This window comes from Schistocerca piceifrons, chromosome 4 (genome assembly GCF_021461385.2).
Source record: "Schistocerca piceifrons isolate TAMUIC-IGC-003096 chromosome 4, iqSchPice1.1, whole genome shotgun sequence".
NCBI lineage: Eukaryota > Metazoa > Arthropoda > Insecta > Orthoptera > Acrididae > Schistocerca > Schistocerca piceifrons.
The window spans coordinates 175,214,461-175,241,076 of NC_060141.1; the positions used below are offsets into that span (position 1 = coordinate 175,214,461).

At 44.8% G+C, this 26,616-nt stretch overlaps 1 pseudogene; it reads left to right on the forward strand.

Moving 5' to 3' along the window:
- The first annotated feature begins 14,652 nt into the window (after window positions 1-14,652).
- On the forward strand, window positions 14,653-14,770 carry LOC124796871 (annotated as a pseudogene).
- Window positions 14,771-26,616: the final 11,846 nt, after the last annotated feature.

The window sequence follows — 26,616 nt, forward strand, 5'->3', positions numbered from 1 at the left end:
TGAAACGACCTTGGAAAACGGGATTTACTATTTTTGTCTTCCATTTCGGAGCCTGTGCGATCTTTCAGACACTAGACAGGAGGCTTTATCCGTTTACTGATTTACTTAGAACCAAAACTTCATAGGTACTTATGTCAGATTAGTAGGCACAATTTTACTTTTGAATTCGGTGAACGCTTCACCCATACGTTCGTTTAAGATTTTTCCAGTTGTTGTTGATCTACATTTTTCCAGCTGCATCACTGATGATGCTTTGTTTGCTTTTGGTCCGTAATTCTGATGGGCCTGCTAAACCACGGCGTGTATTCCCTCTTTTCGCGGCTTTTCTCGGCACGTATTTTCTTAAGGGCTATTGTACAATACTCTTGAACCTCCTTCATTTATATTCAACAGTTTCAATCGCAAAGATGAACACTTCAGTTTATCTATTCAGTTAATTCTTTAGTTTTCTATGTCGTAGGGGAATGTGTTGTATCTTCGAGCCGGCCGAAGTGGCCGTGCGGTTCTAGGCGCTAAAATCTGGAACCGAGCGACCGCTCCGGTCGCAGGTTCGAATCCTGCCTCGGGCATGGATGTGTGTGATGTCCTCAGATTAGTTAGGTTTCATTAGTTCTAAGTTCTAGGCGACTGATGACCTCAGAAGTTAAGTCGCATAGTGCTCAGAGCCATTTGAACCATTTTGTATCTTAGAACACTTTTCAGACTTTGACCTCTAGCCACCCCTGCAACACGAGGACGTACTGAGAAGTAATACCTTCGAATGTTTTATGTCAAAAGGCATAAAGATTTTTAAATAAAACGAATTTTATTAACATTTTACATCCTTATTCTTGATGTATACATATTTATTTCTCAACAGTCACTCTCGCGCGGAACACATTTTTCGCAACAAGAAACCAGTTTGTTGGTAGCGTTACAGTAAAATGTTTGACTTGGTTGATGGAATCCGATCATAGTGATCCTCGAAGGTGTTTTTTAAGTTTTGAAAAGCCATAAAAAATCCGGTGAAGCCAACCTGACTACATGGACGATGATCGATAACAATGAATCGAGGGCCTGTTGCAGGTGTTGCAGCGCTCGTGTGTAGTTAGGTATTGTCATGATGAAGGCGTGGGTTCTCCATGTGTGGACGAAATTTTCTGCTGTTAGAAAGTCGATCACGGCGAGACAAAACGTTAAGACTACCTACTTAAAGGCGTGTTGGTCCACTTCCAGGACGCCCATTAGCAGTGGTTCTGTGTGGCATGGATTCGACAAATATGTGATAAGTCTGGGCACCAGATGCCTACGGACACGTCTCACACTTCCCGTAATATACGGGCCGATGGTTTGTGGTGCGGAGCTGGCGCCCGATAGAGTCCCAGTTGGGTTTCATCGGAATCTGACGCCCAATACAACAACATGAGTTCACTATCATGCTCGTCAAACCATTGCAGCACGATTCTGGCCTTGCGACATGGATAGTTATCCTGCTGGAAGATGCCATCGCTGTTGGGAAAAAATCAAGCATAAGTGGTTAGTGGTGGTCCCCAATAATGACCATCGACCTGGTTTTACAATAAATGGAATTCATCCAACCAGGTGACACGATTCTATTGATCTGTGGACCAATCTCGATGATTCCAGCAAGCCCACTGTAATCATAACTGATGATGTTCTAGGGTCAAAATGCGAACACCTGGGGATCCTCTGCTGCGGAACACACACCCAGAACAGCGTGCCCACAAAGGCTTGTGCTTGCACCAGCACTGTACTCTTTCACCTCGTGCTTTCAGCATTCTTCAACCACTGCACATGGGTGTCCACGACAATAGCACTGAACAGCCGACCAACTTCACCGTTCCCGAGATGGTTGCTCCCACACACTGGGCTACAACGATCTGGCTTTCGTGAAAGTCGCTTAAGTCGACTGATTTCTGCCATTTATCGTCGCTAGAATGATTCTCCATTCGTCTCTGCTCCGCTCATATACTAGTACGATTCCTAATTCGTCTCTGCTCCACGCATATACTTCTCTCGCCACGACACGTGCCCTCAGCGCCAGCAGGCAGCATACGTCCTCGCGATGGGCAGTGGTCGTAATGTTCTGGCTCATGAGTGTGGTTACGTTACGCACTACCAAGTCACACGCTACAACTCGGACCGCTCTAGCGGCAGATGCTTGCAGCTTACGTCAGCGAAGCAGGGAAGTCGACCGTGTAATATGTATGACATGTAATAACCCCACCGTTTATATATTCTCTCTTTCATTTTAGAAACAATAGCATTCACTTTATATGTGTCGCAGTCTTTTTTCCGAAATTACAAAAATTAGTGCGAAAAAGTAAAGTTTTTCCAAATATAAAAAAAGGTTTCAAAGTACGACATGGTCAACACTAGGGAACGTGTACTCTATTCAAAGTTAAATGTGTTACAGTCGAGGAAACCTTGTCGATACTTAACTGTCCATCTTGCACATTATTAATATACGACACAAAGATAGCCAGTAACTGAAATCAAAGTAAGAAGAATCATCATCAAAAACCAGTTGAAAGTTAAAAACCGTTTTGTAATAGAATCTAATACCTCACAACAAGTCACGCCGCTGATCGTGGCTGTTGGAAAGCCCTTAACAATCCATAAGCCTTAATAAAATCCCTTAAGCAATAAAATACACAGTCCCCCCAGATTACAAGAAAAACTGGGAAGGTATACAGTTTAAATGTGACTCCCTGTGGTACACACCAGCAGTAACATTGTAAATGATCCTTAAATAAATATAAAATCCCCCAAAATGCAAGATAAGCTGGGAAGACATGAAATTTAAATGTGACTCCCAACTGGTACACACTAGCAGAAACAATAACAATGACCCTTAAATAAATATCCAGTCCCGCTAAATACAAGAAAATGTGGAAAATTGCAGCAGATGACTATTACAGCCAACAGACAACAAGCAGGTAAGTTTTACAATGAAGCGAATGACTGTGGGCAAAAAAAGGTAAAATCTCAATAGTTCATACACATAATTTAAGGGTTTTGAAACTTAACAATGTCTAGAACTACCAATAAGAGTGCAAGGTTTAAACAGGTAGTTCAAGAGCAAGCATGTGACTACAAAATTCAGCCTTGCAGAACACGCTTAAGACCTTAAGTGCTTGCTGAAGTCACAATATTGTGTAGATCATGAGTTCCGGAGTTAATAGGTGATTCTCCTCCGAGGCACGCATCAAACGATCAAATTTACTCAAGTTGAGCCAACACGAGTCGGCTAGTAGAGGAGCCAGATTGCGGGCCAACCTAGAAGTCGTGCGACGACAGACGTGTCGTCGCAGCAGAAAGAAAAAACGTCTCTGATCCGGGCCCAGGAAACAGGAAAGCGTCGTCCACTGCCAGAACCACCCTACCAACACACATCAGAAGGGAACAGTAATTTTCCCAAATAAACCTACAAACGGGAATGTCTAGGATGTACGCAATATTACCTCGTTACGGAAGTAACTACACATATAAGCTACAAGCCGAACACTCCTTAAAATTGAAAATTAACAAGGTAAAGTATCAACGCTTACAAATCCAGTCACTAGGGCATACGCATTTATAAAAGGTGCTTTGCCTTTGATACAAACTACTGTATGTTACAATTTCAATTTCACCAATTCAATTTACAACAGGGCATTCTTGTACACTTGCACGAAATATGGCCTGGAACAATAACTTCTAATCAGTTACGCTGAGCGATGATCACTCACACAATCACTCGGAGGCGCGTTAATATGAGAGGTCTAATTTCGCATTAACACAGACGTGGCCTTTCGGTAACAAGTACCAACAAAAAAGCAACACCTAACTCCACTCTGGTGTGCTGGAGCCTTGACCTCCAGTATTCCAAGCAGGGGTGTTATTGCCTCCAATCTGTTCAGGTGGTCTTCCGGATGCCGTAAAATTTAAGCTTGCCGAATTGCCCGTGAACTTGTCGACCAGGTTGCACGCGGCGTCCGCTGCTCTTCCTGCAATTCGCCGCGATCAGTCCTTAATCCAGCCGGCAAAGCCTACCTCCGACCAATTTAATCACTCGCTGCTTCTCGAGACCCATACCGGACAGCAGGAGTCCCCCAAAACCAACAACTATCAAGCCACGTGCCCTCCAGCTAACTGGCCTTACCAATGTCCTCCAAAAACCAACAACACACTCCTCGACCAAGGAGCCTATTTACCGACATATGGTAAGGAAGCCCACACGGTTCAGAAGCTATTGCAAGTTGACACAAATTTCCATTTCCTAGCCAGGAAAGAATAAAAGGCATTAAAGAAACTCAGTTCATATGCAAATATCACGAGATCTGTGATAGAAAACCGATTTCCGTTTCAGGGTATAAGATGTTGCACTACCTTCGAAGTATGGCTTAAACACTCACTCATTATGTAACTGGTTTTGGAAGTATACTGAATTTCATATATCTTAAAACTCTGCAGTTAAAGAATAAACAGTACTCTACAAACAACTTAAATATTATATACACTATTTAAACATTATTTATAAATCCTGCACAGAACACATCCTCATTTGTCACAGCTTATGGCTGTTTGTAGCGCGCATTCTTTCACGTGATTCTAAAATTAGTCACTAGATTGAAACACCGACCAGGAAAAATTATTTGTTCTTTTCGTTCACTATCAACGAGGTACAATATTGCCTCCCACTTACTAAGCAGCAGCATATTTTCTCTCTTCCTACACTCCTACTGAAACTCGTAATAAGTGATGCTATGAGGACCTTATGATCATTGATAAGTCTGCTTTAAATGAGGAGGAAATGTCGGCCCTGTTTCTAATCAGAAAGTGTAAGATGTTACCCTACCAAGTCCTTTCTCTCACTGCTCAAGGCTATTTTCGGATAAGGTCTTCGAAACGGATGAATCCTCGTCCACCTCAACATAATTTCGAACATCTTGCACCACTTTTCTCGAACGCTTTTTCCAGGTCGACAAATCGTACGAAAAATCTTCTTTAGTCTTGCTTCCATTATCAACCGCAACGTCAGAATTGCCTCTCTCGTGCCTTTGCCTTTCTACTCCAAAACTGATGGTCATCTAGGACATCCTCAATTTTCTTTTTCATTTTTTTGCATATTATTCTTTTCAGCAGCTTGGATGCATGCGCTGTTAAGCTGATTGTGCGATAATTCTCGCACTTGTCAGCTCTTGCAGTCGTCGGAATTGTGTGGATGATATTTTTCCGAAAGCCAGGTGGTATGTACCCAGACTCATACAGAGTACACATCAACGTGAATAGTCGTTTTATTGCCGCTTCTCCCAATGATTTTAGAAATTCTGATGGAATATTAGCTACCCCTTCTAAATGCGCATTTGTAAGGACACTTTCTGACGAACATTCTGCCGGTTATTATAGAAGAGGTACCAGTGGACTATCGGCAGTGTATGTGGCTGCAGCACGACGGTTTTCTAGCTCAGTCGTCACGTGCTGCAACGCAGATACTGAATGAGAAGTGCCCTGGACTTTGGATAGGACCAAATTCTGTTGTCAATTGGCCTGCGAGGTTAATCGATTTGAATCCTCTTGATTTCTTGTTTGGGGAGCACACAAAGATGCATTCTACGATGAAGCCCCAACTACGTCAGACGATATGTGTCGTCAGATCGCTAGTGCATGCTCTACCATATCGTCCGCTGTAATTACATCTGTTCATCGTTCTTTGGAAGGACGATTGCCAATATGCCTTTCTGTCCATGGTGAACAGCTTGAACACATACTTAAATAAAGGATGAATTTAATTTTTTGGAAGACAAAGTTGATGTTATGTGATTTGAGTGATTACCAAATCATTCTTTGCAAATGTTTATTATATATACATATTTACGAAACTGTGCACTGCAATGTAAAATATTTCGACAGCATGCATTACACGTAACTGGTAAGACAACGTTCAGCATGAAACGTCGATTAGTTAACCAGATTATTTATTTTGTTTGCGGTGCACGGGTGAACACCAAGTATTTTTAGAAAAGTGTTTAGTTCAACGAATGTATTCCGCGTGATATACACTGAAAAGCCAACGAAACTGATACCCTTGCCTAATATCGTGTAGGACCCCCGCGAGCACGCAGAAGCACCGCAACACGACGTGACATCGACTCGACTAATGGAGGGAACTGACACCATGAACCCTGCAGGGCTGTCCATAAGTCCCTACGAGTACGAGTGGGTGTAGATCTCATCTGAAAAGCCGTCGCAAGGCATCCCAGATGCTCAATAATGTTCATGCCTGGGGAGTCTGATGGCCAGCGGAAGTGCTTAAAATCAGAAGTATGTTCCTGGAACAACTCTGTAGCAATTCCGGACGTTCGGGGTGTCACATTGCCCAATTCCGTCGGAAAGCACAATGGAATTAATCGATACAGGTAATCACACATATGCGTACGTACGTGTCGCCTGTCAGAGTCGTATCTAGACATATCATGGGTCCCATATCACTCCAACTACACAAGCCCCACACCATTACAGGGCTTGCACCAGCTTGAAAAGTCCGCTGCTGACACGCAGGGCCCATGGATTCACGAGGCTCTATCCATACCTGTACATGTCCATCCGCTTGATAAATCTGAAACGAGACTCGTTCGACCAGGCAACATGTTTCCAGTCATCAACAGTCCGATGTTGTGGTTAACGGATGCAGGTTAGGCGTAGTGCTTTTTGTCGTGCAGTCATCAAGGGTACACGAGTGGGCCTTCGGCTCCGAAAGCCCATTCTAATGATGTTCCGTTCAATGGTTCGCATGCTGACGCTTGTTGACGGCCTAGCACTGAAATCTGCAGCTGTTTGCGAAGGGGTTGCACTTATGCCACGATTCTCTTCAGTCTTCAGTCGTTTTGGTCCCGTTCTTGCAGTGATGTCGGAGATTTGATGTCTTACCGGATTCCTGATATTCACGGTACACTCGCGAAATAGTCGTACAGGAAAATCGCCACTTCATCGCTACCTCGGAGGTGCTGTGTCCCATCGCTCGTGAGCCGACTGTAACAGCACATTCAAACTCACTTAAATCTTGATAACCTACTCTTGTAGCAGTAGTAACGGATGTAACAGCTGCGCCAGACACTTGTTTTATATAGGCGTTGCTGACCGCAGTGCCGTGTTCTGCATGTTTATCCACCTCTGTATTTCAGTATGCATGCTTTTTACAGTGTAAATGACCTCTTTATTTTGGAAAAATTGTTGATTCCTCTGTTTCAGCTCACGTAAATCTGGGAGGATACACAAACGTGAAATAGTTTTCCTAAGTTCTCTGTGATATGGTACATTCTAGCCCGTGTCGTATTCCCGTATACAACATTGTTAGATAAACCTGCATCTAGATCGTAATTTGGTTCAAGGTCTATCTTACGGTATACAACTTCGCACCATGGTTCGAGATGCCAGCTTGGCAGTGTCTGCACCGCAAATGCCGTTTCCGGTCATAGTGTTCTCGCATTCTAGGACATTTCAACGTCAGCATAAACGAAGACGATATCACTGTAATTGGCTTCTCGAGAGCTGTCAAATGCAGTTACAAAAAGCATCCGGTTCCGTTAAAAAAAAATTCTTACTTTGGTATCTCAGCTGATACCAGCGCTAAGAACATTAACGAGACAGGAACATACACATGTGTGAGTTATGGCTTTGCGTAAAGGTAAATAAATTGTTTTACTTGATTTCAGTGCAGAAATTCCTCCAGCCTTAATTAATCAGTGTGACTGTTGCACGTATGAGGCACTACAGTCACTTTGATAATGCCAGAGGTCTACCAAAGAAACTGTCTACACTACTTCTGGAACATTATGCTACGGTAAGGGATTTGTAACAGATGAGGTCCACACCGGATATCGAAAAAGTACAAAGATGGACAACCTTTTCTGTATTACAGGGAAATGAAAGAGGGAGTATCTCACCCATGGTACGTGAGTTGGGGGGGGGGGGGAGGCTTAAAACAAAGGTAGTTTTCGTTGCGGTGAGATCTTTACACGAAATTTCATACAGCTAACTTTTTCCTCTGAATGCGAAAATATTTCGTTGACCAACCTACATAGAGAGAAATGATCACATTGAAAAAGTAAGAGAAATCAGAGCTCGCACGGAAAGATATAAGTGTTCTTTTTTCCGATGGCTATTCGCTAGTAAAACGGTAGCGAAACAGTCTGAAAGTTGATTCTTCAATTTCTCCAAGCGTATTTCATGACGAAATAAATCTCGGGTGAACAGCCTGGTGTGAGTGTACAAAGGACACAATATTTCGGCAGTCGACCTTGTTGCCATCATCAGGTGCGCTGATGAAGACAACAAGATCGATTGCCGAAATATTGTGTCCATTGTACCCTCACACCAGGTTGTTCGCTCGAGATTTATTTCGTCAGTCTGAAAGTTGTTCAAGGAACCCTCTGTGAGCCACATTAAGTGTAGATTACACATTAGATGTGCAGATGTAGATGAAAGAAGAAAGAAATATTAAAGGTTTCGTCGATAGAGTGGTCATTAGAAACGGAAAATTTCTTTGTAAGCATACTCTGTGGACATTGGTCTTTCTTCCCTACGTACCTTCTACATCATCGATGCAAATGCAAGTATGCAGGCATAGCATCCCTTGTGTAAGTCATGGAGAAGAAGACAATCATGCAACCAACATCCGCATTTGACTTCCAACGAGAGATTCGCACTTCACCACTGCTCGTGTTTAACCCACGGGTGAGTGCGAGCTAGCCAGGTCAGGCGGTGATTGATCCCCAGGCAACACCAGGCAACAAATAAAGGTGACAGTCTTCACCACAGGTGCCTCAACGCTATCGCGACTTAGGGATGCAACCAGAAGCCTGTCGACTGTGACCAACGTAACTTCCGATTGGTTCCGAACAGTGGCTATTTGCCACTTCTGCTTTCGCTGTATTGCTTATACTTCTTGCTGTATTCCATGGAACTATACTGCACTGAATACGCACATTGCAATTACAGAGGCCATTGTTAATTGCTTCAGGGAACTTCCATTTCATCTCACTGTCTCCCCAAATTTTCACTGTTTCCTGTTTCGTTTGATAGCATAGTGTTATACCCTCTTGAATTTCAAACTGCTGTTTCTTACAAAAACTCAGTAACTCGTACTTTTTACAGTTCATCGTTTGAGTTATAGATATTTGTCTACACACGTGTCTCCTCGGTCTTCTTAATTTGTGGAGAGAGGCATTCACCACAACCAGCAAATTCTAAGAGTCTCTGCTCTCTCATCACTATACCCTATTCCATATTCTCCCGTAGACTACCTTCAGTTCCCTCTAGGTGTCCTTCATTAATCTCTTAAAATGTTCGAAATCCTTAAAAGAAGTGACTAACAAGTAGTAAAACCATTTACATACATCACAAACTTTCATCATCCCTTCATATAATCTTAAAGAACTTACGACAGTTCTGGAAGTTAAAGGGGTTTCCAAGAAGCCATTCACGTTGTTTTATACGGAAATAATTATAGATCACACCACTAACGAATTGTAGGTTTTGAAGAAAAGTTATAGCTTTCTTTCTCAATTAAAAGTCAGCTGAATACGTTACTTCAGCGTAATTGCGTATGAAACGACATGACTGATCAGACAGTTGATTTTCATTCACTCAATTAAAAAAAAAAGAATGTCTCCTGTATTTGTTTACTTACGTAATTATTCACGTTGTTGACTCGATGTGTCGGCTACAATACCGCAGAGCACCACTTGGTCTGTTTTTGATAATGTTATGCTTCACTGAAAAATATTTGAGCAAACACAATCGAATCTTGTTTACCAGAGCTGTTTTAAAATGAATCAATGCGAATGCATTTGCCACGTAGAGTAAATGTTTCTGTTTCGTCCACAAGGAAGGCAGGAACAGTGTGTTCACATGACGCGAAATAAATTTATTTGCCAAAATCATGGAAGTGGAGATCACGGAGAGACCACAGCCTTAGTAGGCAGCAGTTCTCCCGTTTCATTCAGAGGATGGTACAAACAGTGCTGATCTTATTTATTAAAGACTAGCTACTCGTGTATTCCCAGGGCTCCACACACTTCACACATATCATTCCATACATAAATCAGTTTCAGATATATTTAACATTTTTCGAAAGTATTTATACTCATTTTTCTTCTGCAGCTGTAGCGAATATTGGCTGGTAATTTTATCTGAATCCTGAAGAAACAGTTATTTTGGCTGGGTAAGAAGTAATCAAAAAGTCAGGGGTGGTAGCTTATGTAACAGTTTTGCTATAAATGTAACCGGGTTTTCTCTTTTGATGCTGTCAATTGTCAGGATAAGCATTCTAAAGCATTCTGTCAGGGTGAAAATATTAAATAAATTAACTTTTCTCTCTTAACAACATGTGGGCAGGGTGGGTTCTTCCTTGGCTCGGGTATGAGGTAGAATGAAACAGCATTTTTACATAAGACAACTTTTATTGAAAGTTTCGTACAACTGTATCTTACTGGATGTTCTGGTTCGGAGAACGGCAGCTGTGTCGTTTGCGTAGCCTTCTGCTGCGGCAGCGGCGGCGGCGGCGGCGTCTGATTACGCGTAGCGGTGTGTATCTCGTGTCGTCGTCTAGCCCAGCTGACTGGAGACGCGCATCGCGCTGTGGCCCGTTCAATTATTGCGAGCGAAGTCGTACATCGGATGGTGATACCTTGGATGTGGCGTCCCAGTGTTTCTCTTCTCTAAGCGGCCTCGTGTGTTGTCCGTCGGCCAGCGGAGCGGCGTGGCGGGGGAAGGCCAGGGTCGCGGACTCGAACCACGGACTCCCGCTTGCCAGTCTTCGGCTGTCAGATCTTCATCCCAGCTCACAGGTGACTGCTGATGTGAGGATGTCTCCTTCCCGTCCTCACGAGTCACCCGGGTACGTAAAAATCAGACTTCAAATACCTGTTAACTTCTTCTGGCGCCGTGGCTGCTGCTTGCTATTCCATTACAGCGGCGGACTTGGTGCGTCTGTGCATGATGTAGTCTCTTCTTGCATGACGGTCTTCAGCACCGAAACTGACTGAAAACTACTGCTATGCTTCTTCACTTCTTCGTCTTCTTCGTCTCTCGTCTTCGTCTCCGTCTCCGTCTGTCGGGCCCACTGCGTCTCGCGTATTTATTCACTTCAGTTTACTGGAGGTGAACGACTTCATGGTCATTGCCTCGTCTGTCACGTTGAAAAGCTTCTCGAAGAATCTTCTTAACGTCGGTCATTGGCTCTTGGAATGTAGGCGAGGGCCTTTGCTCACATGCGACAACTGAGAAACACATGAGCCGGTCGGGCGATGCCCTGACGCCTGAATCGACAGCGCCCGCTTATGTGGAACTTGCTGACTTCACGGTCATTGTCTCTTCTGTTCTGCTGTTTTGCCCGCTGTTTGCCAGTATGTAACTCTCTAAACTAAACCAAGTTTTTCATTTATATTCTAATTTCTACTTCACTTTGATTTCACTAATTTATTTACTTAAGTACCACTCAACACTTAACTTCTTATGTGTGAAACTGAAACAAATCCATGACAACTAAGTACAGAAAAAAAATACGAAGCTTGCAAGGTTCTGCTCCTTCAACTGCCATCAAGAATTTAATAAAATGGCAAAGCTAATGTTAATCAGAACACAGGGAGGAGTTGTGGTCTAAATAACAATAGAGTTTTCATTCTTAACGTCACATGGCAAAAAATATCTAAAGGAATGCCACCACAAACATTTTTATCTGACAAACACTTTCACTAATATGCAGTCTATGGTTAACGAAGTGATCAGCTGGGGATCAACACACCCTACTAACCAGAACTAATCGCTTCGTCTGACTTGATCAATGTGAATCCATGGTATGGCCCAAAAACTATGCTAGTATCAAGCATCTGTACTCTACTATTCCATAAAGAAAAATTTGGTTTCAGAGAACAGGGTGCTGAGAAGCATATATTGGAGCCCTACACCATAGCAGCCAATACGTTACCCTTCAGCAGGTGAGGGCAGCACAGCAATGTCACTTCGCTGACTGCAGTCACGGACAGCGACAATTTGTTATCAAGGGCGAGCCCGGGAAAATATGCAAATACGCGGTCTCGCGTTTGGCTGATTCAGATCGTAGGTCGCAGGTTCGAATCCTGTCTCGGGCATGGATGTGTGTCATGTCCTTAGGTTAGTTGATTTAAGTAGTTCTAAGTTGTAGGTGACTGATGACCTAAGATGTCCCATAGTGCTCAGAGCCATTTGAACCATTTTTTTTTAACGTAGGTACTTCCCTATGAGACTCTGAAACCTCGGTGGATTCCAGTGTGCAGCTGGAGCCGTTTGCTGGTCTGCCAAACCAATTTCACTCCGTGACGCGACTATGCATGACAGAATATCTCAAACGTTTAGACGGCCGACTCATAACATATAAGGACACCCATGCCTCACTCGTGTTCGTGATGCTAGATGCAGTACCTCTGACGATTCAGATGGTGACTAGCAAAGGCTCCAAGTGGTACACTACCAAAGGACACAAGTCTCACCATTTAGGCAAAGAACTGCCGTTCTTTACTTGCGAAGCGCTAGTACAAGAGTGAGTTTTTCTCTACAGCTTCCCTCCCAGCTCGGTAGCATAGCACATATACATGCTTAGACTACACACACTTTAGCACAAGCCAATCACGAACTGGGGCGCGGATTTCGAAGCTGGGTCCCCGCCCCCTGCTCTGCATACAAAGATGTGACCAACCAGTGACTGTACAAATTAATTGGGAGAAAAGGAAAAAGATTCAGCTTCGTGGCCTCTTTCCAAAGCGTTTACGCCGTGTCTTTGCTTAAAGCATGACCTGGATGGAACCATAGCCCTCCATAAAAAGATTGTTACATTTCCTGTTGCGTCCTTTCGAACTTTCCAAAGAACGGCCATGAACTCGCTACAAGCCTCATGCCTTCACAAATTCCACAGGTTCCACTGGCTTGTCCCGCGGAAATTCGCAGAAACTCACAGCTATCTCATCGAATTCCTACCTAACAATGGCCAATCTTCTGATTTATTGCTGGACATCCGTACGCACAAAGCCCTGCTCATAGCTGTAGCGACTCATCAGCGCTAATCAGCCTACTTTGACGTGGCCGCCGACCGACTGGCGCCACCCAATGTGTCTTCACAATGAGACCGAGGTACTCGGCAGTCTGCAAGCGTTTTCATCCGCGTTCCACAGAAGAAACGCTATCCTCGGCCCTCAGCCGCCGTATGCTTTTACTGCAGTCAATTAACTCGGCACCGTTGAAACACGTATGTATTCATTACCAGCGATGGCGAGGCATGACAGAATCTCTGACCAGAGAGTTATTTATCGTTGCTAGTCTGCGCTTGACCGCGCGAGAGTTCAGTTGCGTGTAACGAGTCCGCAGGAACAGTTGCGAGTTGCACTCTGTCTGCAGTAGTAGTCAGTCGGCAGCAGTGTGTGGCGAGTGGGCAGAGAGAGTAGTCAGTTGCATGTAGCGAGTGGACGGTTGTACTGAGCGGGCGTCGGCATGCATCGACGGCGTGCTGTTCTTCCGAATCTGGTCGGGATTGTGGTGGACGATGTGTATTATTGTAGAAGGTAATGAAGCAGCATTGCGCTCAGCTAATAATGTATGGTAATTGTAATTAATTTGTTCAAGAAATGCCCCAATAATAAGTTTTTATAAAGTAAATCTTTTAAAGAAAAGTAATCATTTCAATTTAAAGAATTTTTCCACCCTTTTGAAGAAAAAGCATTCATTTCAATTTAAAGAATATTTCCTATGCATTTCCTCCAAGAATGAAAATTAAATATACAAATTGCACGGAGCTGTGCCGAAAAATAAGAGCAGATATAGATGCAGTTTACTGGGGTAAGAATTTTGGTTTTTGTGTTCAGGTTTAATTATTTCACAGGGCCGAAGGTCAGCGCTGCTGCCCTTATAAAATTTATCAGGTTTAATTATTGCTGTTGAGATGTTACATTCAGTTCATAGATCATTATTTAATTAATATTATTGTGGGTTTAATGATCAATCATCTTAACGTTGATTTTGTGGGGAGTTTACATTTGGGCCTTTGTTATTCTTTAATTTTGCAAGGAGGTTACGTATGGCTCATTTTTTATTATTCAGTTTTGTGCGAAGACAACATCTGGCACATTCTTTTATAATCATTGACTTTCTAATTTCTTGCGGGGACTTTTTAATTTATTGCGGGGAAGTTACACCGTCTTCCTTTGAACACAGGTAAAGCTTACCTCTATTCCTTCACTAGAGCACACAAGCAAGAGCGTTAACTATTGCTAACAATTTCATCGTATGAATGAAGTCAGATTGTATCAGGTATAGCAACCAAGTAATTAAGGTCATCTTCCCTAAGAACATTAAGCAGCATGACACTATACCAAAAGTGAGAGTGCCCTGCAATCTATCAAGCTGTCGGTTTAGAACACATGTAACTCATTGTCATCCTCCCCCAACGCTACAGGAATTTAGGGTATCTTACTTCCACAGTACTTTTTTCATATAATGTCACATACACACTGAAGTAACAAAAGTCATACGATACTTCCTAACATTGTGTCAGACCTCTTTCAGCTGACATAGTGCAGCTCTGTGTGATGTGGACTCGAAAGGTAGTTGGAAGTACCTTTCGGAAATATTAGCCACGCTGACAACGGCCTTGCTGCAGTGGATACACCGGTTCCCGTGAGATCACCGAAGTTAAGCGCTGTCGGGCGTGGTCGGCACTTGGATGGGTGACCATCCAGGCCACCATGCGCTGTTGCCATTGTTCTCCCGGAACCCTTTCCTCTATTCCTTCGCATACAATAGCATTCCATTCTCCCATGACTATTAGATTTCCATCTCCCGTTTCATACTGAAATACCCGTTCTGTATCCCCATATACTTTCTTTGTCTCTTCTTCTTCTGCTTTCGACATCGAAATGTACGCTGGTACCATTGTTGACAGTGTTGGTTTCCTATCGATTATGATTAGAATAGTCCTATCACTGAACTGTTCACAGTAACCAACCTTCTTCCCTACCTTCCTATTCATAACGAATCTTACTTTAGTTATACCGTTTTCTGCTAGTGTTGACGTTGTCCTTTATTCATGTGACCAGAAATCCTTCTTTCCATTTCACTTCACCGTATCACGACTAAGCCTTAGCATTTCGCGTTTCAGATTTTGTATCTTCCCTATCACGTTCAGACTTGTGACATTCTACGCCCATACTCGTAGAACATTACCGTTTCGTTAGTTACTCAATCTTTTTCTCATGGTCAGCTCCCAATTGGCAGTCCCCTTTCGTAGATCGGAGTGAGGGATTAGTTCGGAGTCTTTCGCCAAACAGATCATCATGATACTTTCTCAACTGCACAGCACATCTGCTTTGCATACACGTTATGTGTCTTTACTTGAGTGGTTTCTACTGCCTTTTGAATCCTCATGCCGTTGATCATAGCTGATTCTTCCGCCTTTAACGACCTTCTTTCCACCCAGAAGCAAGAGAGTGCCCGGAACTTCTGTCCGTTCCTCCGCCCTCTTTGATAACGCCGTTGACAGAACAGGTTAAAAAAAGGGAGAAACGAAAGCGCCTTCATACAGAGTTAATTACCGACGATAATAGCTCATCTGTGGAGTGATGAATGGGCTTGTTGTTTTCTATGTCCCAGCATCTTCCTAAGACGATCACCAGGTCCTAAACCAGAACGACTGTAAGTGAGAGCTCTGGAAGAGGATTGCCGTTTCTTAATCACTTCGATCGATGTTAGCAGTTTACTCATGCTAATTCTCGATCACTATCAACACAGTTTTAAATTTTAAAAATTGGTTTAGCAACGGGGCCCATGCTTCGTGAGGTCGGAAAGGCTCTGTGTGCTTGCATCAGCGTAGTGAATGTACTGCAAGAAGTGAAAGTTGCGTGCCAGTAAGGTAAAGGGTCACAGGTATGTCTCTCGGAAACAGGACAGACTCAGTAGAAATAGGGAACATTGTCACACGGAGGCAGCTTGTGAGCCATTCAGTAATATTATTTGCAGTCCGCTCGTAAAGGCGAGCGTTCGATGTACTTAGTTTTAGTTTCTCAGGAAATGTTAGTCGTAAGTTGTTCTCTGTAAAAAGTAAAAGCCTGTTGTTTCACCAGCGTTCCTGACAGTGCGGGTAATCCTAACATTCCGTTATCTCATCTAAACTGGTACTAGCCTGCCAGTAGTCCGAAAGACTCGAAAGAAGAGCCTTTATGCAAATATAAGAGAATTCTAATTAATAAATGAGAAAAAGGCAAAAACTTCACTCCCTGCGAGAATCAGAGATAAGAAATTTCGACAAAGGTAGAACACTCTTTAAGACACTGGTCTACAATTTCGTAGCCCAAGAATGTCTCTTAGTATAACAGTGTTAGAAATTTAATAGCACTGAGGGTTGAGATCCTTTCAAGAGAGCTTCCAGACGGTGGGTCAAAATACATGGCAGTCCCAGAAAAAAATGGAGGAAATTGTTTAAAATGAAACATTCCTGAATCAAGTAAATCGAATGACGATGTAGGTTTTCGTAATAAGCTTCAGGTTTGTTTCTATCCAGAATTGCGATCTCCAGGACTGATTTAATAATATCCAGTATAGGAGAGAGGGCTGCATCGGTCGGAAAAATTATGATCTGCTTAATGCAGATCAATTTCAGCCACTGCATAGCTATCTTCAGTGCAATTATATCCACATCATGACTTGGATATAACAGCTCTGAAGATAGCTGCACAGTAGCTGAAATCGATCTGCATTAAGCAGATTAAAGTTTTTATACCGGTTCCTCTTCCTCCTACCTTTGGAATAAAGACACTGTCAGATTATTTCTCAATCCTTGCGTCATCAGAGTTTGTGCTCCGTGTCTAATGTCCTCGTTGTCTTCTCCGATTTTCTGTGTCGAGCTTCTTTTTTCTTTAGATAATAAGCTCTATAACAACACCTAACGATGATTTTCTATGTGAGGTGCTCAAAATCATGTTCATTATCTCTCTGACGAAAAGTCAATGTGCCATTCTCGTGCAGGGGTGTTTTGTGGAGGAGGTGAGAGAGTGGGGGGGGGGGGGGGGAGGCGGCGGCATGAGTAATTTTGAAGGCTGTACCTACACGTGGAGTAGCTTACAACGCTTGAAGTCCGTCTCCCCTCACCAGCACTTTTGGGATGAGGACTGACAGTTAACAAAATTTCTGACACCCTGTCATTGTCAGTGAGGCTGGATGTCTGATCTCCACTCAAACCGAGGGCTCCTCTAATGTCAGTATAGTAGACTCACATACCGAAAATTTTCTGGACAGAAGGCGGTACACCACAAGCTCCACACTGTCGAATCATCCTGCCGCAGCAGGAAACTGCATGTTAAATGACTATGTCGTACTCGCTTTCTGGTGAGAAGCACTTCCAATAAGGAAGTTGGAATGAAGTCTGCTATGCCCGTGTGATGGATCTGAGTGACCGCATTTTAGTTGCCGCCACCTCCAACCATTTAATTCCCCAGTGACGTGTGATTCGTCTGTCAGATAATGCGATTATGGCATGCAATTGGACGGTACATCAACGTAATACCCCTTCACGACGTAATTCTTTAGCTGCTTTCCCAGCTATGTCGTTTTCTCGTAACCCAACGAGTCCACGTAACCAGAAAAAGATTACTTCCTTGCCTCAGTGTTGGAGGCACTGTATGTAGTCTTGGATGAGCTGAATCAACTGGTCTACCAGGTACATTTGGTGGACTGCTTCTAATATACTGAGTGAGGCAGAACAGACGACAGACTTTGTACTATGATGCCAGTCCATCGCCATCATAACGCGATAAAGTGTCCCGGAAGATGTACTTTGAAAATCTTATCAGGGAAAACAACTGGACTGCCGAAGCACATCCTCCTGTTGGGATCCATGCGTATAGACAAATATAAATCTAAGGCATGTACCTAAAATTCAAGAAAACAGAGCTGTGAAAACCTAATTTGGACTAGGAGTTTTCTTGTACTGCGTCCAGATAAAATCACTTGGGGTCTCTGTAGACCCCAAGGCGTTAATTATTTCATTCTCTGGTTATGTATTCGGAGGTAATATGTCCAGATCCTGAATGGCTTGGTTGTATGAGGCAAATTCATGAACAGCCACTCAAATTTGTGGTGGACTGCTGCACTAAATGGTAATGACTGAGACAACGCTTAGATTTTCAAGACCTGTCGAACCATAAGGAGGAACCGCCGAATCCAAAGTTGTTCTTCACCAGTCTCCTTCTCTAGATTCTCAACAGTGCTCGTCCAGCACGCTCCAGTTGATATCCAAATGCGCTCCTGGTGAACAGCGTATAATTTCTTGAAGAAGGGAATACGGGCTAATCTACACTCCTGGAAATTGAAATAAGAACACCGTGAATTCATTGTCCCAGGAAGGGGAAACATTATTGACACATTCCTGGGGTCAGATACATCACATGATCCCACTGACAGAACCACAGGCACATAGACACAGGCAACAGAGCATGCACAATGTCGGCACTAGTACAGTGTATATCCACCTTTCGCAGCAATGCAGGCTGCTATTCTCCCATGGTGACGATCGTAGAGATGCTGGATGTAGTCCTGCGGAACGGCTTGCCATGCCATTTCCACCTGGCTCCTCAGTTGGACCAGCGTTCGTGCTGGACGTGCAGACCGCGTGAGACGACGCTTCATCCAGTCCCAAACATGCTCAATGGGGGACAGATCCGGAGATCTTGCTGGCCAGGGTAGTTGACTTACACCTTCTAGAGCAGGTTGGGTGGCACGGGATACATGCGGACGTGCATTGTCCTGTTGGAACAGCAAGTTCCCTTGCCGGTCTAGGAATGGTAGAACGATGGGTTCGATGACGGTTTGGATGTACCGTGCACTATTCAGTGTCCCCTCGACGATCACCAGTGGTGTACGGCCAGTGTAGGAGATCGCTCCCCACACCATGATGCCGGGTGTTGGCCCTGTGTGCCTCAGTCGTATGCAGTCCTGATTGTGGCGCTCACCTGCACGGCGCCAAACACGCATACGACCATCATTGGCACCAAGGCAGAAGCGACTCTCATCGCTGAAGACGACACGTCTCCATTCGTCCCTCCATTCACGCCTGTCGCGACACCACTGGAGGCGGGCTGCACGATGTTGGGGCGTGAGCGGAAGACGGCCTAACGGTGTGCGGGACCGTAGCCCAGCTTCATGGAGACGGTTGCGAATGGTCCTCGCCGATACCCCAGGAGCAACTGTGTCCCTAATTTGCTGGGAAGTGGCGGTGTGCTCCCCTACGGCACTGCGTAGGATCCTACGGTCTTGGCGTGCATCCGTGCGTCGCTGCGGTCCAGTCCCAGGTCGACGGGCACGTGCACCTTCCGCCGACCACTGGCGACAACATCGATGTACTGTGGAGACCTCACGCCCCACGTGTTGAGCAATTCGGCGGTACGTCCACCCGGCCTCCCGCATGCCCCTCTATACGCCCTCGCTCAAAGTCCGTCAACTGCACATACGGTTCACGTCCACGCTGTCGCGGCATGCTACCAGTGTTAAAGACTGCGATGGAGCTCCGTATGCCACGGCAAACTGGCTGACACTGACGGCGGCGGTGCACAAATGCTGCGCAGCTAGCGCCATTCGACGGCCAACACCGCGGTTCCTGGTGTGTCCGCTGTGCCGTGCGTGTAATCATTGCTTGTACAGCCCTCTCGCAGTGTCCGGAGCAAGTATGGTGGGTCTGACACACCGGTGTCAATGTGTTCTTTTTTCCATTTCCAGGAGTGTACAAGCATGCTGCTGCAAGTTAACCACGCTCTGGCAGATGCCCTACAAAACTACAATAGGAGGGACGTGTCAGTTCCCCACGCTATTCCGCTGAGACATCAAAAAATAACAAACAATGTGAAGCCACCGCGCGGGATTAGCCGAGCGGTCTCAGGCGCTGCAGTCATGGGCTGTGCGGCTGGGGTCCCGGCGGAGGTTCGAGTCCTCCCTCGGGCATGGGTGTGTGTGTTTGTCATTAGGATAATTTAGGTTAAGTAGTGTGTAAGCTTAGGGACTGATGAACTTAGCAGTTAAGTCCCATCAGATTTGAAACACATCTGAACATTTTTGATGTGAAGCCCACTGCTCGCGGGTCTTTCAGGTGTGGGTAGCAACTTAATTTCGATCCAAATAATGGGCCCTAAAATCTCATAGTGTCCTTAAAATGTAAAATAATTTCCCCCCCCATTGTGAGCTCTGGATGGTTAAACTTCGACGAGCATGGTTAACACCGAAGCACGTAGCCTTTTCTGGTGAGAATCTATGCCATTTTTGTTGGAACAAGCTTCCACCCACCTAATGGTCAGCTGTAATTGACCCGTTGTCTTTGTAAGATGAAATAAAGAGTAGAGGACTGTTAAGTCCTGCATAAAACAAAGAGCTGAGCCATGCACGGCTCATGTTCATGCCGTTTCTTGCTTGACAGCTTCTCTTTACGGAAATGTCGCCTCGTTTCTTATTCGATTTACAGGCGTCGCTAAGTTGCGGGCTTGCCTGCCTGTGAGTGGCAGAAGCAGCACGTTTCGATAAGAGCACGATCGTATTATCTTTGAAGCGATCGCTAGTACTTCCGGCTCGTCGTGTGCCGGGGGTTCAGTCGGGACGCAACGCCAGTGAGACCCGCACAGCCAGTACTCGCCGACCGCTTGAGACACACATGCACTGTCCGACGGAAGGACACTGGAGTGGGTACGACCGTTGGTAAATTTGAAAAGTCACTTGTTTAAAATTTTCTTCTCTGTCTGAAATTCTTGTTATTCATGCCTTAAGCCCTCAGTTGTTTTATCTGCAGTGTGTGGCCTTCAGCCGAGTTTTTATGTACAATTTTGTTACTAAGGCCTTCAACCGTGTGTTTTCCCTAAGGCAATATTAATAAGTGCTTTCAAGGGCATGTGTGATTAAGTGTTGTAGGAAACTAAAGTTTGTGTGTTTTGTGCAACTGACAGTAACTAATTTTGGCCCCTTTCCAGAACTGTAACCTGATCCACTCTGTCCTGTGAACCCAAATTTCAGAGCATTTAACATTGCTACTGACTGAGGAGGAAATGTCATTGATAGCGACTGCACACGATGTGATAGTATACTGCTCTGAGGGACACCTTTCTCTTGAACATAGCAATCAGAAAATGCATCACCAAAGCGATATCGAAAACACCGGTCCTCGAGAAATGTTTAGGTAATAACAGCAGACGACCGCGTAGTCCCCATTTATAAAGCTGGAGAAGGATGTTGCACCTCCCAGTAGTATCATACGCTTTTTCGATGTCAAAAACCACACGTGGTTCTAGCATAAGAAGGAATTCTATATCGTGGTCTCCAGCAGAATTACAACGTCAAGGGGTGAGCGGTAGGGCTTGAAACCTCACTGAGTCATGTACAGGTCACCTCAGGATTCGAGGAGCCAGACGAAGCGAACGGTAGACAATGCGCTCGAGTGTTTTACCCATGCAAATGGTGTGGGTTACACTGATAATTGTTAGGGTACATAGATTCTTGCCCAATCTATGGTGGTCAACACAGGATCCTGAAGAATATTCCAGAAGAGGGGTTGAAACGTCTATTGTTTGAAGAAATATGACGCTGCCTAACAACGCAGAAGATTTTGACTTCAGATCCTTGCGTTCTTTCTATAATGGAATTATTTTACCTCCTCCCAAGCCGTGGGGATGCTGTCCTCCAAACCAGATCTGACTTAAGTTAGAAAGAAGCTTGCCTCTGGCTACAGGCCACAGATGACAAAGGATGGCGTAATGAATCTGATCATGTCCTGAAGCATTGTTACTGGATGCATACAGAGCTGATTCCAATTCCCACAAGTGAAATGGACAATTGTAGACCTCCTCATTACACGAGAAGAAGTGGTGCCTTCTCATCTCCACAGTCCTACAGAACACATGGAATGCAAGTGTTTGTCTGGATGACGCAGTGACGCGAAAAAATTTGCCGGCTAAGACCTGAGCCGCGGTTTGGCGCCTCCAACAAGACTCCATTTCCTAAGAAGGCCACAAGGAGAGATCTACTGCCCTTGCCTGATATCTGCGTTATTGACGAATGTAGCGTATTCCTCTAGAAGTTCTTTTATCACTCTCTTCTCTTATGTTTTTGCTGGTTTGAAGGGTTTCTGTAGTTGGTTGGTGGCTGAATTTCCTCAAAGCTCCCCCCTTGTCATTCCACCAAGGGACAGGCTATCGTCTGTGGTGGTTTGTAGACTAAGCAATGGAATTTGCGGCAGCTGATTGGAGGTCATAGGTATATAATCCACCATCTCCTGGGCACAGCACTAATGTTCGAAACTGGCATGCTGACTGCGTCAAAACCAAATTGCCCTTTGAATCATCCATCTTTCCAGTCTCCTGTCGACCACCGTCCGAGTCACCAGACGAATCCACACCGGGAAAGTGGCCACTAGAATGCAAATCTGTATCCACTTTCCACTGAATCGAGTCTGCAATACCTAGGAAGCAAAATCAATAGTCAGTAGTTCAAAAGACTGATATCCTCTGAATGGACGAGACGCTCGATAATTAGACTCCTGGAGCAAGTGGTAGCCTTGCCGAGCCCCTTAGCACATTATGCGCCTTGAAGTCCCCCACAGGTAGGAACGGTCGTGGGCTGCGCAGAAGTGTTCTGTGAGTGCAACTGCAACGAGCGGATTGTGTGGTGGAAGATATAAAGAACACGCTATGATTTTATCAGGTCTGAAAATTCTATTGCAACTGCTTGTATGACCATTACAGGAGGGATCCTGTCTCCAGCAAGATGTAGGTGTGTTGGAAACTTTAAACTCTAAGCAGATGCAGAACGGTCTCTCGTCGACCAGGAGCTGTGATTCCCCCAAATGAAATCGGGGTCCATTTATGCTGCGCTGTAGAAGCTAGTTATTGGCGATGGTTAGCCTTGTCCTTCTCCCTCGGCAGCGGCGATTTACCCGAGAGGTCGGGGAGAATGTAAAACGGTGCTCGGCTCTCGATTCCTCCTTACGGATATCAATACCATCGACATTTTACTGTCGGAAGGGGAGGGTGCTCGCCGATGCGAATGTTTAGCTGCCACTTTCATAGATTTCGAACGATTTTTTATGTGACTTTTTCCTTACCCGTGGGAGACGTTGCCTGCATAGGAAGAGACGACATCTCAGTTACCTTCTGATGGTGTGCAGCGGTGTGTGGCTGATGTTCGAAAACCGTCGAAGGCTTCCGAATGATTTCTGGTTCAAGTGTTGCTTTTCTCCCAAAAATACACTGACAAATGTACGCACTTGAACGTGTGGTCTGCGTTTGTATGGGGACATCATACTTGGCGACTAGTTTCTTAAGCGTCAATGCAAACGAAGTAGTAAATACCAGAGGTAGCACAGCATTGAAAGCTTTCTGACACCCAAACCTTCAGACGTTACCAAACGTCGTGCGTCGATAGATTATCAACGAAAACACCGATTTATTTCGTGCTATATACTGTCATATAGTAGAACATGTATAATCTATAGTAAAAAGTAACACCAAAACTACGGAGCACATGAAAAGGGTATTTGTGAGCAATTATTTTGTTGATCTCGCTTAGGTGGATTGGTTAAGCTTCAGCTCCTCGTATCAGGGGTTCTCCTTTCAAATTCCACTGGAGACTTTTCTTTAACTTTTTATGCGCAAAACGTACGGGAGAGTACTTTCCTGACATGTAAAAGGACTTTTCGGAGCCTGTAGCGAAGTTCTTTCGAAAGAAAACCACTCCCATATATGCACATGTACTCTACAGGTTTGCTGCTTTCAGGTAACGAAACGAAAGCAGACCGTCAACAGAACATTGCCACAGACTCCGAAATGTCCTTTTGCGTAGGATATTGTTCTCCCGTACGAGAGTTTCACGTATATACAGTCAAAAAAGCCTTCAGTGAGATTTCAACGTGGAACCTCTGATACGATGATCTGGCGTTGTAGCAACCCAACTACGCGGGATCAACAAAGTAATTGCTCAAGGATACCTTTTTTATGTTCGCTGTAGTTCTGGTGTTACTTTTAAATACAGTTTACGCATGTTCTAGTATACGGTAGCACATAGCATGAACTAAATGGGTGTCTTCGTTGATTGTCGACATAGAACGTTTGGTACCGATCTGAGTGTCTGACACCTAAAGGTCCACCGAGCGAGGTGGCGCAGTGGTTAGCACACTGGACTCGCATTCGGGAGGACGACGGTTCAATCCCGCGTCCGGCCATCCTAATTTAGGTTTTCCGTGATTTCCCTAAATCGCTCCAGGCAAATGCCGGGATGGTTCCTTTCAAAGGGCACGGCCGACTTCCTTCCCCATCCGCCCCTAATCCGAAGAGACCGATGACCTGGCTGTCTGGTCTCCTCCCCCAAAAACCAACCAACCAACCTAAAGGTCCGGGTGTGAACTACAAGCTAGCGTACTCATGAATTTTCCTTTCCTCGTTATAAACCCAAAACTTCCTGCTCCATACTGGATGATCCCCAGAGCTGTTTATACTCTTCAGAGAAAGTGTACAAGAATCGTCTGAATCTTGGGCTGAGCCTCCGCAATCTACACATACAGCCATCCCATTATATGACTTCGTGGTATGTCCAAATCTTTGACATTTAAAGCATCTCATTGGTTTGGAAACAAACGGTCGAACCTTAAGACGGGTACAGACTGCGAGATAATTTTCCGATGATTCCAGAATGTTGTATGTCAGAATGAGTATTGCAGTTTTCCAATGTTCCTCTGGTTCTCCTCATATAGTTCTGCACTTTCAAGATACGCATATTTTTCCATTGTTCACGTAACTCCTCAGGGTCTAATTCCATCACATCGGAGTAGGTAACCACGCTTTTACGGGTGTAAAGGGTAATATGGAAGGATTCGAAATCCAGAAGCATAGATACTTGATATGTTATCAATTCCAACTTGAAGTGTTAAATTACGAAGTCTTTTAAGAGTTTTTAATGACCCAGTAACACCCTTGAGTACCTGGTGAATATACACTGAAGCACCAAAGAAACCGGTATAGGAATGCATATTCAAACACAGAGTCATGTAAACAGGCAGAATATTGCGCTGCGGTGGGAACACCTATGTAAGACAACAAGTGTGTGGCGCAGTTGTTAGATGTGTTACTGCTGCTACAATGTCAGGTTACCGAGATCTTATGAGTTTGAACGTGGTGTTATAGTCGGCGCACGAGCGATGACACACAGCGTCTCCGAAGTAGCGAGGATGTGGGGATTTTCCCGTACGACCTTTTCACGAGCGTAGAGTGAATATCATGAATCCGGTAAAGCATCAAATTTCCGACATTGCTGCTGCCGGAAAAAGGTCCTGTAAGAACGGGACCAATGACGACTGAAGAGAATCGTTCAACGTGACAGACGTGCAACCCTGCTGCCGATTTCAATGCTGGGCCATCAACAGGTGTCAGCGTGCGAACCATTCAACGAAACATCATCGATATGGGCTTTCAAATTGTATCGAGCGGATGGATGTGTACAAGTATGGAGACAACCTCATGAATCTATGGACGTTGCATGTCAGCAAGGGGACTGTTCAAACTGGTGGAGGGTCTGTAATGGTGAGGGGAGTTCGCAGTTGGAGTGATACAGGATCCCTGATACGTCTAGATGCGACTCTGACAGCTGACAAGTATGCAAGCATCCTGTCTGATCACCTGCATCCATTCATGGCCGTTGTGCATTCTGAGGGACTTGGGCAAATCCAGCACGACAATGCGACGCCCCACAGGTCCGGAATTGCTACAGAGTGACCCCAGAAACACTCGTCTGAGTTTAAACACTTCCAGGGCCACCACACTCCCCAGACATGAAGGTTATTGAGCATATCTGTGATACCTTGCAAAGTGCTGTTCAGAAGAGATCTCCACCTTCTCACACTCTTACGGATTCATGGACAGTCATGAAGGTTTCATGGTGTCATTTCCCTCCAGCACTGCTTCAAACGTTAGTCTAATCCATGGCACGTCATGTTGCTGCACTTCTGCGTGCTTGTGGAAGCCCTACACGGTAGTAGGCAGGTGTACCCGTTCCTTTGGCTCACCACTGTAAAAAGGCGATACATTCTGAGAGGTTTCCTCTACTCTCAAAATGGTTCAAATGGCTTTGAGCACTATGGGACTTATCATCGCAGGTCATCAGTCCCCTAGAACGTAGAACTACTTAAACCTAACTAACCTAAGGACATGAAACACATCCATGCGCGAGGCAGGATTCGAACCTGCGACCGTAGCGGTCATGCGGTTCCAGACTGAAGAGCCTAGAACCGCACGGCCACACCGGCCGGCTCCTTCTACTTTTCTGATGACATTGAAAGTATTATGGCAGACTAGTGCCCAGTTACTATAATTCTGATTCTGAGACTTATATTCTCAGGAAGACTGTCCCACCGAGCTCTCTTAATTGAGTGGCCGAACGTACTACCCGATGGTACACCCTTAGTGTGAGTATTATAGACGAATTCGGGTCGCCCCGTAGGAAATCAGCGAGCTGCTAGGGAAACAAATGTGACCCAGACAGAGCCGCACGTGCCTGGGAAGGCCTTATAAAGTGAGGGGGGGGGGGGTTGAG